General features: G+C 46.3%; 8 non-coding genes across 8 annotated transcripts; all 8 read right to left on the minus strand.

Annotated features, from left to right (window-relative positions):
* Positions 1-765: 765 nt before the first annotated feature.
* On the minus strand, positions 766-979 carry LOC133348999 (small nucleolar RNA U3). Its single transcript, XR_009755864.1, has one exon. It is a non-coding gene; the product is annotated as a small nucleolar RNA U3 (small nucleolar RNA).
* A 1,334-nt stretch (positions 980-2,313) lies between these two features.
* Positions 2,314-2,385, minus strand: TRNAH-GUG (transfer RNA histidin (anticodon GUG)). The gene has a single exon. It is a non-coding gene; the product is annotated as a tRNA-His (tRNA).
* Positions 2,386-3,084: 699 nt separating this feature from the next.
* LOC133349000 (small nucleolar RNA U3) lies at positions 3,085-3,298 on the minus strand. Its single transcript, XR_009755865.1, has one exon. It is a non-coding gene; the product is annotated as a small nucleolar RNA U3 (small nucleolar RNA).
* A 495-nt stretch (positions 3,299-3,793) lies between these two features.
* TRNAH-GUG (transfer RNA histidin (anticodon GUG)) lies at positions 3,794-3,865 on the minus strand. Its single transcript has one exon. It is a non-coding gene; the product is annotated as a tRNA-His (tRNA).
* A 975-nt stretch (positions 3,866-4,840) lies between these two features.
* Positions 4,841-5,054, minus strand: LOC133349003 (small nucleolar RNA U3). Its single transcript, XR_009755868.1, has one exon. It is a non-coding gene; the product is annotated as a small nucleolar RNA U3 (small nucleolar RNA).
* Positions 5,055-5,847: 793 nt separating this feature from the next.
* Positions 5,848-5,919, minus strand: TRNAH-GUG (transfer RNA histidin (anticodon GUG)). Its single transcript has one exon. It is a non-coding gene; the product is annotated as a tRNA-His (tRNA).
* A 979-nt stretch (positions 5,920-6,898) lies between these two features.
* LOC133349015 (small nucleolar RNA U3) lies at positions 6,899-7,112 on the minus strand. The gene has a single exon (XR_009755879.1). It is a non-coding gene; the product is annotated as a small nucleolar RNA U3 (small nucleolar RNA).
* Positions 7,113-7,996: 884 nt separating this feature from the next.
* On the minus strand, positions 7,997-8,068 carry TRNAH-GUG (transfer RNA histidin (anticodon GUG)). The gene has a single exon. It is a non-coding gene; the product is annotated as a tRNA-His (tRNA).
* Between the last annotated feature and the right edge of the window lie 4,465 nt (positions 8,069-12,533).

The raw sequence follows: 12,533 nt of genomic DNA on the forward strand, positions 1-12,533 counted from the left end.
ATAGTGGGCAGAGTTTGATTTTGATTGACGTGGCTCTGCGATCCACTTAGTGGGCGCAGTGTTCTACGCAGGAGCAAACTAAGTGTTGTTCACTCTGAGCACGTGCATCAATCGGCAATGACATTTTTTTGGCAGATTCGCCGAAATTGGATATTGTTCCCGTCATTAGTGCCTCTTAGTAACAACCTACCACTCACCCAAATAAGTCTCTAAATGCGTACACTTACGCTCGATCTGCCTGGTATAAACATATTTTTATTTTGGAGCTTTCGTGACTGCAGGAACTACTATTTGGTTCTTTCGGTAAAGTCACGTATAAAGAAAAAATAATAAATTAAATACTAGCATACGACGTTTCGATTGCAACACAAGCAATCATCATCAGGTATAAATGAAATAGAAACACAAATCTAGTATACTTAGAAATGTAATACAACAGAGAGTCGGATAACATAACAGTCAACACCGTACCTGGTTGATTACGTTCTTCCTCAGAATGCTAAATTTGAGAGATAAAACACAGAACCAGAGACATATAGACAGACATATAAGCAGACATTCACAGAGATACATAGCGAGACACGGACATAGTCACACAGAGAAACCACGCCTGTGTCGAGCCCTTAAATAGAGAGAGGGGGCGGAGAGGGGTTAGAGAAATGAACATATCAATGAGAGGCACGGTGCAAAAGCTTGAAAAATTTAGGAGACAGGGAGAGAGACACACTGAATTAAATAACCTATTTTTATTTGGCAAAGAAAGCAACCCCTCAGCTTGCTGTGCCTCCCTCCCGCCGCCCTTGCGAGCGGCAGGAACGGTCATCAATGGCGAGGAGCGGCTGCGTGAGCAGCACTCCAAGCCGGCTTCGCGCTCAGGAGGCACAGCTCCAACTCCTCATCGGGGCTGGTTGGTCCAGACACTTTAGAGCCCATTTCGTAAGTTGGAAACTATAGAAATGATCCCTGAAAGTATAGTCTTAGTGAGAACAGGTCGACGCAGCGCTATATGTAGTCTAGTACAGTGGCTCTACGCTATGGGTACTGCGTAGTTTCCCAGCTAAGCAGGTTTAGTACCCACAAATATTAAACTTCTTCAGTGTAAACATCAACATTAACTGTAATTTAAAATGTTTATGTCACCTGCAAAGTCGACGATGTAAAGGATAAAAGCAGTTTACTACAACTGTGCTAAGGGTGAAATGCATGGTGGGAGTCGCCTCTCGACCTGGACCACGAGGCAGCGCTGCTCGAGGCGTTCAGAGCGTGGGTCAGGTGACGTCAGCAGTTTTCTGACTTTAAAAATTACAGATAAAACACGCACGCCTTTCTGGAAAGACGTGCCTAAATTAACTAACCACTATAAACAAGTACGATAAATAATCGTTGGTTCTTTCGCTAAAGTCACGTAGGTAGAAATAAAACAAAATAAATCACGACGTTCCGGACGCAACACAAGCACCCGTCTTCAGGTGAAAATCGCGATGTCTGCTGCGAGCAGCACGATGTCTGCTGCCTTGTGAAGAGAAGCTGTTACCAGCAAGAGTTTATATAAGTTTTTGAGAACAAACGTAGCCGAAGCAGTGTTAATGGGGTATTATAGTGTCAAGGTAATAAATAGCGTGGCATGTTGGATTATAGCGCAAAGTTAATGAGCTTCCGTACCGCATAAGAGCTCAGATTAGCGTGTAGGATTAGCATATGTATTTTGATGAGAAGCATATAAAAGTTAATGAAAAAATTAGCACGTTAATGTCAGTGTATGTGTAACAAAGAGTAGCATTTTCTTGGTTCTTTCGGTAAAGTCACGTAGAAGGAAAATACAGTAATAATAAAATAATAATAAAACATAATAAAATAATTCTCACGACGTTTCGGCCACAACGCAAGCAGCCGTCCTCAGGTGAAGAACAGGTCTGTCGGAAAGACAGCGTCTGAATGAGTCTTTCGGACAGACCTGTTCTTCACCTGAGGACGGCTGCTTGTATTGTGGCCGAAACGTCGTGAGAAATTTTATCATGTTTTATTTTTATTCTTTTATTATTTCCCTTCTACGTGACTTTACCGAAAGAACCAAGAAAATGAATCACTGCAGTCACGAAAGCTTTAAATCGAAAGAGTAGCATGTAAAAGTAAATGAATGAAGTTAATAAGAATATCATGTTGAAGTCAATGAGAGATGAGCAAGTCGATGCAGTCATGCCGGTGGTTGCATGTCCATGTGTGACAAAAGCAGCCGTGTTAGCAATCCAAAACAAGGCCGTGCTAACGCGTGATAAAACAACGCAGGCCGCTGCCGTGTCTTTGTCGCCACAATGCCGTGACTCGGATTCGAACCGAGGTTGCTGCGGCCACAACGCAGAGTACTAACCACTATACGATCACGGCGAGCTACGCGGCCCGCTGGCTCAAAGAACTCTCTTGATCGCCTCCAGCACCACGCCAGACTCACTCAAAGGGCTCGTCCGACGTTTTATCGGAATACTGCTGAATCAAGTGCAGTAAGACTAAACTTGATTTGAAGCACGTCGGCTTTCGCGACCAATATTATTCATAATAAGCGTTTTATTGTGGTTAGATCGCGATCTAACGGGTTTATTTTATTTGAAACTTTCGTGACTGCAGCAATTACTCTACAGTCAGACTGTAGATTATCTGTGTGCGGTTTATCCGATTTGCGGATTAACTGAGATTTTGACGTAAATGAATAACTCGTAGATTTTCCCTTTAAGCCAAATTAATAATTAAAAAAACCGTTATACAACATTGCAAAATTCTTGGAAACGTTCAATACAAGTCACGTGCTTAAACCGAACAAATATGTGCTCCGGTTAATCCGCAATCCACGTGATCGCCTCTACAGTAGTCGCATGTGTTCACAATAATGGACGGAGTTTGATTTTGATTGGCGTGACTCTGAGCACGTGCATCAATTGGCAGGGTATTTTTTAACATACAGATAGATATTGTTCCCATCATTAGCGCCTATTATAACAAACTACTTACTAAAGAAGTCTATAAATGCGCAACACCACTAGCGCTCGATCTGCCTGGTATAAACATGTTTTTGTTTAGGATAAGAAACCAACCCCTCAGCTTGCTGTGCCTCCCTCCCGCCGCCCTTGCGAGCGGCAGGAACGGTCATCAATGGCGAGGAGCGGCTGCGTGAGCAGCACTCCAAGCCGGCTTCGCGCTCAGGAGGCACAGCTCCAACTCCTCATCGGGGCTGGTTGGTCCAGACACTTTAGAGCCCATTTCGTAAGTTGGAAACTATAGAAATGATCCCTGAAAGTATAGTCTTAGTGAGAACAGGTCGGCGCAGCGCTATATGTAGTCTAGAAAACTTGCTCTACGCTATGGGTACTGTGTGGTTTCCCAGTTATACGGGGTTATCACCTAAACATATTAATCTTGTTCAGTGTGTCAACATTAAATTTAACATGCTTCATCACCAAAATTATCAATTACTTGCAGAGACAACAAACGGTGTAAACGATAAAAGTAATTTACTATTCCTGTGCTAACGGTGAACTGCATGTTGGGAGTCGCCTCTCGCTGCTGCCGCCCTGGGCCACGAGGCGGCGCTGCTCGAGGAGTTCAGAGCGTGGGTCCAGGGGATGACAGCAGTTACATTTTCTGACTTGATAAAAAATGTACAGATAAAACACGCACGCCTTTCTGGAAAGACGTGGATAAATTAAATAACCACAGTAAACAAGGACAATAAAATAAACTAACCACTATAAACAAGGGAAATAAAACAACGCAGGCCGCTGCCGTGTCTTTGTCGCCACAATGCCGTGACTCGGATTCGAACCGAGGTTGCTGCGGCCACAACGCAGAGTACTAACCACTATACGATCACGGCGAGCTACGCGGCCCACTGACTCCACCTGCAGGCAAAGAACTCTCTTGATCGCCTCCAGCACCACGCCACGCTCACTCAATGGGCACTTCTGACGTTTTACCTGAATACTGCTGCAGATTCAAGTACTGTAAGGGGCCGTCCATTTATGACGTCACGCAATTTTGAATGATTTTTGACCCCCCCCCCTCGTCACACGGCGTCACAAAAAGCCAGACCCCCCCTCAAATATGACGTCACAAAGCTCTGCCCCCCCCCCAAAACCATATTTCCATTTTGAAAATAAAACATGCTTCAAATCGCTTTAAACTATTGTCATTGTAGTGCGTATTAAATGTGGCGCTGCACTCTGATGTTGTAGTTTAAAAACATTTGTTAAAAAGTCTATTTAATTAAGTGGAACGTGTTGTCTATATTTATTTAAAGTTGCGCATTTTGATGTGACGTCACATTTCTCAGCCCCCTCGTCACACGTCGTCACAAATGTCTGACCCCCTCCCCCTCGGTGCATGACGTCATTTATAGACGGCCCCTAAATGAATAACTCGTGGATTTTCCCTTCAGGCCAAATGAATGATCAAAAAAACCGTTATACAACATTGAAATTATTATAAACGTTTAATACAAGTCACGTGCTGAAACCGAACAAATATGTGCTCCGGTTAATCCGCAATCCACGTGATCGCCTCTACAGTAGTCGCATGTGTTCACAATAGTGGGCGGAGTTTGATTTTGATTGGCGTGGCTCTGCGATCGACTTAGTGGGCGCAGTGTTCTACGCAGGAGCAAAAAAGTGTTGTCACTCTGAGCACGTGCATCAATCGGCAGAGTATTATTTGGCATACAGATTGGATATTGTTCCCGTCATTAGCGCCTATTGTAACAACCTACTCACTAAAGAAGTCTATAAATGCGTAACACCACTAGCGCTCGATTTACCTGCTATAAACATCTGTTTTTGTTTAGGATAAGAAACCAACCCCTCAGCTTGCTGTGCCTCCCTCCCGCCGCCCTTGCGAGCGGCAGGAACGGTCATCAATGGCGAGGAGCGGCTGCGCGAGCAGCACTCCAAGCCGGCTTCGCGCTCAGGAGGCACAGCTCCAACTCCTCATCGGGGCTGGTTGGTCCAGACACTTTAGAGCCCATTTCGTAAGTTGGAAACTATAGAAATGATCCCTGAAAGTATAGTCTTAGGGAGAACAGGCCGACGCAGCGGTATATGTAGTCTGGAAAACTTGCTCTACGCTATGGGTACTGTGTGGTTTCCCAGCTAGGCAGGTTTAGCACCTACAAATATTAAACTTGTTCAGTGTGTCAACATTAAATTTGACTTGTTTCCATCACCAATATTACCAATTATTTGCACAAATTACAAACAATGTAAACGATAAAAGTAGTTTACTACAACTGTGCTAACGGTGAACTGCATGTTGGGAGTCGCCTTTCGCTGCTGCTGACCTGAGCCACGAGGCGTGGGTCATGGGATGACAGCAGTTACATTTTCTGACTTAAAAAAAATTAACCCGTAAAAACAAAGTTTTTCACTCTAAATCCTTTATATGCGTGGCGGCTAGAGTCCTCTAGTCCTCTGGCTTGAGATGGCTGCCACCTATGGGTCAGATGATTGTCTGCCAGTATTAAGCAATTGGTAATTAAATATTTATTTATTTTTCCATAAACAGTGTAAATTTTTGGACAAAAATTTTCACGAAAATTAATTGTCACGCAGAACGAGTCTGTGTGGAAAATGTCAGCTCGATTGGATCACGGGAAGTGGGTTAAAAAACGACCGAAATATTTGCCCGGTCGTAAGCAAGCAAGCAAGCACGCAAGCACGCAAGCGAACTTAATATAAAGGATTTAAAAAAGTAACAGACGTGGATAAATAAACTAACCACTATAAACAAGGACGATAAAATTAACTAACCACTATGAACAAGGGCAATAAAACAACGCAGGCCGCTGCCGTGTCTTTGTCACCACAATGCCGTGACTCGGATTCGAACCGAGGTTGCTGCGGCCACAACGCAGAGTACTAACCACTATACGATCACGGCGAGCTACGCGGCCCACTGACTCCACCTGCAGGCAAAGAACTCTCTTGATCGCCTCCAGCACCACGCCACACTCACTCAATGGGCACTTCTGACGTTTTACCTGAATACTGCTGCAGATTCAAGTACTGTAAGAGGCAGTCCATTTATGACGTCACGCAATTTTGAATGATTTTTGACCCCCCCCCTCGTCACACGGCGTCACAAAAAGCCAGACCCCCCCTCAAATATGACGTCACAAAGCTCTGCCCCCCCCCCCAAAACCATATTTCCATTTTAAAAATAAAACATGCTTCAAATCCCTTTAAACTTTTGTCATTGTAGTGCGTATTTAATGTGGCGCTGCACTTTGATGTTGTAGGAGAAACATTTTATTAAAAAGTCTATTTAATTAAGTGGAACGTGTTGTCTATATTTATTTAAAGTTGCGCATTTTGATGTGACGTCACATTTCTCACCCCCCCCCTCGTCACACATCGTCACTAATGTCTGACCCCCCCCCCCCCTAGGTGCATGACGTCATTTATGGACGGCCCCTAAATGAATAACTCGTGGATTTTCCCTTCAGGCCAAATGAATGATCAAAAAAACCGTTATACAACATTGAAATTATTATAAACGTTTAATACAAGTCACGTGCTGAAACCGAACAAATATGTGCTCCGGTTAATCCGCAATCCACGTGATCGCCTCTACAGTAGTCGCATGTGTTCACAATAGTGGGCAGAGTTTGATTTTGATTGACGTGGCTCTGCGATCCACTTAGTGGGCGCAGTGTTCTACGCAGGAGCAAAAAAGTGTTGTCACTCTGAGCACGTGCATCAATCGGCAGAGTATTTTTTGGCATACAGACTGGATATTGTCCCCGTCAATAGCGCCTACGATACCAACCTACCCACCTACAAAAGTCTCTAAATGCGTACGCCACTAGCGCTCGATCTGCCTGGTATAAACATCTGTTTTTGTTTAGGATAAGAAACCAACCCCTCAGCTTGCTGTGCCTCCCTCCCGCCACCCTTGCGAGCGGCAGGAACGGTCATCAATGGCGAGAAGCGGCTGCGCGAGCAGCACTCCAAGCCGGCTTCGCGCTCAGGAGGCACAGCTCCAACTCCTCATCGGGGCTGGTTGGTCCAGACACTTTAGAGCCCATTTCGTAAGTTGGAAACTATAGAAATGATCCCTGAAAGTATAGTCTTAGTGAGAACAGGTCGACGCAGCGTTATATGTAGCCAGGAAAACTGGCTCTACGCTATGGGACCTGTGTGGCCTGTTCAGTCACTCATAACTTAAACATTGCAGTGTACATTGTACACAACTAATTCCACTTAACCTGTAAATCACCCTTTAAAAAAATCAGTTTGACTAAGTGCTCAGAACTTAACATCAATCTCCTGTAGAGATAAATATAAATATTAGTTTGTGGGACGCGCCCCTCGTGGCTGTCGAATTTCTACGCTATGGGTCTGAACAAGTAGGGCAATTTATACACATATAAAATGTATTTAATATAACACACAATTACAATGTTAGTTTATTATCATAATGACGGTCAACACATTGGCTGGGGACTGTAATTTAGAACGATACAGCAGCCACAGATCTGACAATTAATCGCGCGCAGGGCATTGTGGGCGCACCATGGTTTTAATAGCCGCAGTACCGAGCAGCGCCAGGAGAAGGCACTGAGGGCGACTCAACCACGCGGCCGCCTCCTCCCTCCCTGCTCCGAGAGGCCTCGGGGACGATTCGCGGCACGCGAGAGATACTCACGCAGCTTCGTGACTACCGCAGTCTCAATACCCACACACGCAGCTCTGGCCGCACTCCGCCAGCCCTCCCCATTCAACACGCACGCCACGTGGCATCTGCACGTGGCATCTGCACGCCACGTGGCGAGCGACCCACACCCCCACCACCGTAGGCACGGATCGCTCGGTCGGGTGATGCGTTCGTTACAAAACTCGCAAAATAATTGGTGGACAACGATAAAAAAAAATTGAGCACGTTACCCACGACCAATGACGAGGTTCAAACGTCAAAAAAAAAATCGGAGCCCGCTGCCGTGTCTTTGTCGCCACAATGCCGTGACTCGGATTCGAACCGAGGTTGCTGCGGCCACAACGCAGAGTACTAACCACTATACGATCACGGCGAGCTACGCGGGCTCGCTGCGTGGCACGGTTCAAGTGGCCCTTATAACCGTAACCGCCGCCCCACAACCCAATCGATAAGACTCACACTTCGACACACGAGACACCAACACCTCCGACCACAACAGCCCCGCTACCAACACGCACTCACGGCTACACACACAACGCGCACAGGCAGACACGGCGAGCTTCCAGGGTGGGGTAACGAGGGATCCCCAGGGGTGTGAGTTGGGGGCAGTGACCGCACATGGCCACACGGGGGCGTGCTCGATCGGCACGGGCATCACTCACGTGTTCACACAGAGAAAGGCAGGCGGCCGAAACGTCGACATCTTCCTTTCCCGAGTAGCAGTAACATCCCCTGCTGTTGGTATTGATACGTAATACTTTATTGCACGTATACAATACCTTTGAGAAGTAACTTCATTTACTATTGTGGGTGGAATGACTGATTCACTTACTAAATAAATGCGTTTAAAGGCCGCATTGAATGGGTTTTCATTTGAAGTAAGCCACCAGTGATTAAGTCAAATTCGTAAGCTACTCTCAAAGGCTATTGACACGAAACGTCAATCCTAGACCTAGACACAACTGGTGGCCTGGTACAGAAAACCCATTTTGTTTGGGAAAATTATAGATTTTTTAAAGATAACCAAATCATTTGTATTCAACATCAATGCCAAGCTGAGTAACTTATCCGTTATATGGACACCCAGTGTCCCTCGTTGGCAAAGAGTTAAAGCACTGCCGTCGATGTTAACACCAGCAGCAGGTCCATCACTGGTTGTAGAGTCCCACAACTGCGCAAAACAGGGCCCACAAAACACCTGGGCGAGCGGGGGGTGGGGGTCACGGTCTCGATTCCAGGTCAGGGTACAGGCACCATTGAAGACTCCACGAGCTCATAACCCAGTGCACGCAAACTTGACATTCGACTTGTTTACCCTGTAAAGCAGGGATGGGGAACCTTTTTTCCTCCAAGGGCCATTTGGATATTAATAACATCATTCGCAGGCCATACAAAATTATCAACTTAAAAATTAGCCCGTTATATTTGGTCAACCATTTAATTAACTCACCCCTAATGTGATGGCTGGAACTGCTTCTCTTTGGTGAGGCGTGTGATGTTAGCTGGTATTGATGATGTTGCTGCTACTCACAACTGCTTTTCCAGGTTTGCTCCGAGATTTATTGAATTTCGAGTCCCGCCTGCGGTTGCCTTGGCAGAGCCACACCAAATGATTTCTCGGGCCTTGTACGGCCCGCGGGCCGGACGCTCCCCACCCCTGCTGTAAAGCCTGCTGAGCCTCGTGACTCTCTTTCAGGTTTGCTCAGCGGGGATCGACGATTGCTCTCTATAAATCCCAAATGAGTGATGCACGATCTTGATTTGAAGCTTTCGTGACGACAGGAATCCATACTCTTTGGTTCTTTCGGTAAAGTCACGTAGTTAGAAATGAAATAAATCACGACGTTTTGATCGCAACATAAGCGGTCGTCGTCAGGCAAAAAAAAACACAAGCGGTCGCCTGATGACGACCGCTTGTGTTGCGATCGAAACGTCGTGATTTATTGCATTTCTAACTACGTGACTTTACCGAAAGAACCAAAGAGTATGAGTAATGCACGGTTATTTTTCCAAATAGTGACTGGAAAATTTGGAGGTTCCAGTAGTGGCTGGTCGCACAAAACAACTTTACATGAAACAAAAAATCACAATTTTTACTTCGTTTTGCATGCAACGCACGAACAGTTGAGGTCTTTTGTGCAACTGGCTCAACGTTGACTGGGCTCAGGCCGTGGTGTATTATCCAGACCGTTGTACAGGAGGAGGACTCTTGACCATACTGCAGGGTGATATCAAGCCATGGATGGTGCGCTGTCCATGCCATGGCACTGCATGGGTTCATGCTATCGTAACAGCACGGTATTGTGTGGAGGCCATGCTAGCGTTCCCAGGCAATGGTACCGAATCCAGGCCATGCGACGACTGCATTTGTCTGGCAGTTGTATAGTGCGAGGTTCAGCCCATTATAGAATCAGTCTGAGCACTCGAACAGGGCGTGGGGGGCAAATGTCGAGGCGCGTTGTGCCAAAGCTGGGACAACTTGACCCCTTGTGCTCCCCGGTTGACTGCGCCACTTGGGGGGGCTCTGGCCAGGCCTCCCCATCATCATCACCATCATCACCATCAACATCAACCCCCATCACCTGTCTTGAGCAGCTTGCGCAGGTTGGCGAGGCGGACGCCCCCCACGGCGTCGTGCAGTGCCCGGGCCTCCTCCTCCCCGCGCGGCCCCACGCGGCCCAGCTCCACCGGGCACGGGAAGGGAACTCGGGCACCTCTCCAGGGACATTGCGGCGAGGGGGGTGGCTGCTCTCGTCCCCGGCTGCCGCCCCATGGGGGTGGCAACCAACCAAAAGGGCAGCGTTAGCCTCGCCAAGCAGTAACATTGGGTGATGAGTACTGCCATCATACTCTTATGTTTTTTCGGTAAAGTCACGTAGGTAAAAATAAATGGAAAATAAAAAAAATATTATTTGTTTTTACCTAAGTAAATAATAAAATTATTCTTTTTTACCTACGTGACTTTACCGAAAAAACCTAAGAGTATGAATCCTTGCAGTCACGAAAGCTTCAAATCTAGAATGACTGCCATCATGACTCGAACTGCCAGTGCGGGCCTAAGATGCCTACAGCATGGCCTTGTAACTCACCCCCAACGTGCCCTATAACATCACACCGACCCCACCCTGTCCTAACTCTGACATCTCCGTCCCACTCTGAACTCACCCTGAACTTTGCCGGTCTCCAGGGCAGGATTAAGGTTATTGTAGGACCTAGGCACATCTGGTGCTTGTCGGACTTAGGTGATAACTTTATACAGCTCGTACTGCTGCTGATGCTGCTGCTTCCCATGTAACTATCCTGCTGCAGATGTCACTCGCGAAAGCTGATGAAGAAACAACTGTCTACGATCGACCGTAGGACAATAACACCGCCTTGTCTGTCACTGATCTCTATTGAGCACGAGATTGTGAGAAAAATACCATTTGAAGATGTTCTTTGCACATTTTTTTTTTCAATGAAAACAATCTCGAAAAGTTCATCTCAGGTGTGAATGAACTTGGATGATACGACCCGTGCCTGCCTCGCTTTGAGCTCACCCCAGCAGTAATTATATATACACTGTGCCTATCCTTGCTACATACATACATTTATCCAATAACTGGTCAACAAAAAAAAACATTTTTTTCTGGCCTGGACTTTTGCAGCTGTTTTAGACTAATTTCAGGGTGCTGATTCCAAATCTGATCTCAGATTTGCTCTATCACATCTCATTTTTATGCTATCGGCATACCCCATTTTCATTGATTTTACCCGAAATTAACTCTGTCACTTATGATTGCAAGTTGTTGCGAGTCAGTGACTGCTTTAGTGTTAAAATATGGTGCTGTATTTTTAAGATAGTGTTTATAATATCATTTTATGTAGATATCCACATTTATTTAATACTTTTCTTCTGCAGTGTTTATTGAAAATGCATTATTTGATATCTCAAAAACCTGATGTGATAGACAAAAACTGATGCCAGATTTGGAATCAGCACCCCAAAATTACCTTCTAACCGTTGGAATACCTTATGCCAGAAAAAGTGTGTTGTTGACCAGTGTAATGCAACAAAAAAACACGGTCACATTTTTTTTGCAGGCCCTAGGCCCTTAGGCGCAGCGTCCACGCGGCCTACAGGAGGACGCGGTCCTGCCGGCCTCGATACGAGCTCGTCCCAGCAGTAATGATCAGTCTGACACTCGAGAACAAATTCACATTGCCGGTAGTTAAACCCGGTGACTTGGATCTAAGCCAAGTTACTGACCGTAATGAGCTAAATCGTTGTAGTTCACGCTTATGAGTTGGTCCTGGTGACCACAATGTTAACGCATATTTATAGCCACCCGTTGCAAATCCACTTGTGAATGAGAGGCCCTTCTTATCACGCCATGCGGGTCGTAGGGTTCCATTCGACCACACTTCACCACGACGGCCAGTGCTGCTGGTTGCTTAAGGCGGGAAGCACAGAAGTACGGTACAACGATGGACATCGATTAACTTTCCCTAAACGGACCCAAATCAAATTCCATCCCGCTTCGCTTCCGAGACCCGGTTACCTACAATAACAGCGTTAACATCGAAACATTGTTTACCTGTAGATCTCAAGTCGCTGGTTAATTGCGCTCGCAGTGTTTGCTACAACACCGGAGCTTGGCCGATGTTTGCGAGTTAACCGAATTTCGTCGGGATAACGGTCGCACGCGTGCCACGCCGAATTGGCTTGGCACCTCGTCAGGTGACCCCCCCCCCCCCCATCAAAAGCCTTATAAGGGCAAGCGGGCCTTATAAGGGCAAGCGGAACTTCCGGTCTTAGAGGGCCACGCGTGGAGGCACGTGGGGCTCAATCACTGCCC

This window comes from Lethenteron reissneri, chromosome 28 (assembly GCF_015708825.2).
Source record: "Lethenteron reissneri isolate LAM-NWPU_2019-01 chromosome 28, ASM1570882v1, whole genome shotgun sequence".
Taxonomy (NCBI): Eukaryota; Metazoa; Chordata; class Hyperoartia; order Petromyzontiformes; family Petromyzontidae; genus Lethenteron; species Lethenteron reissneri.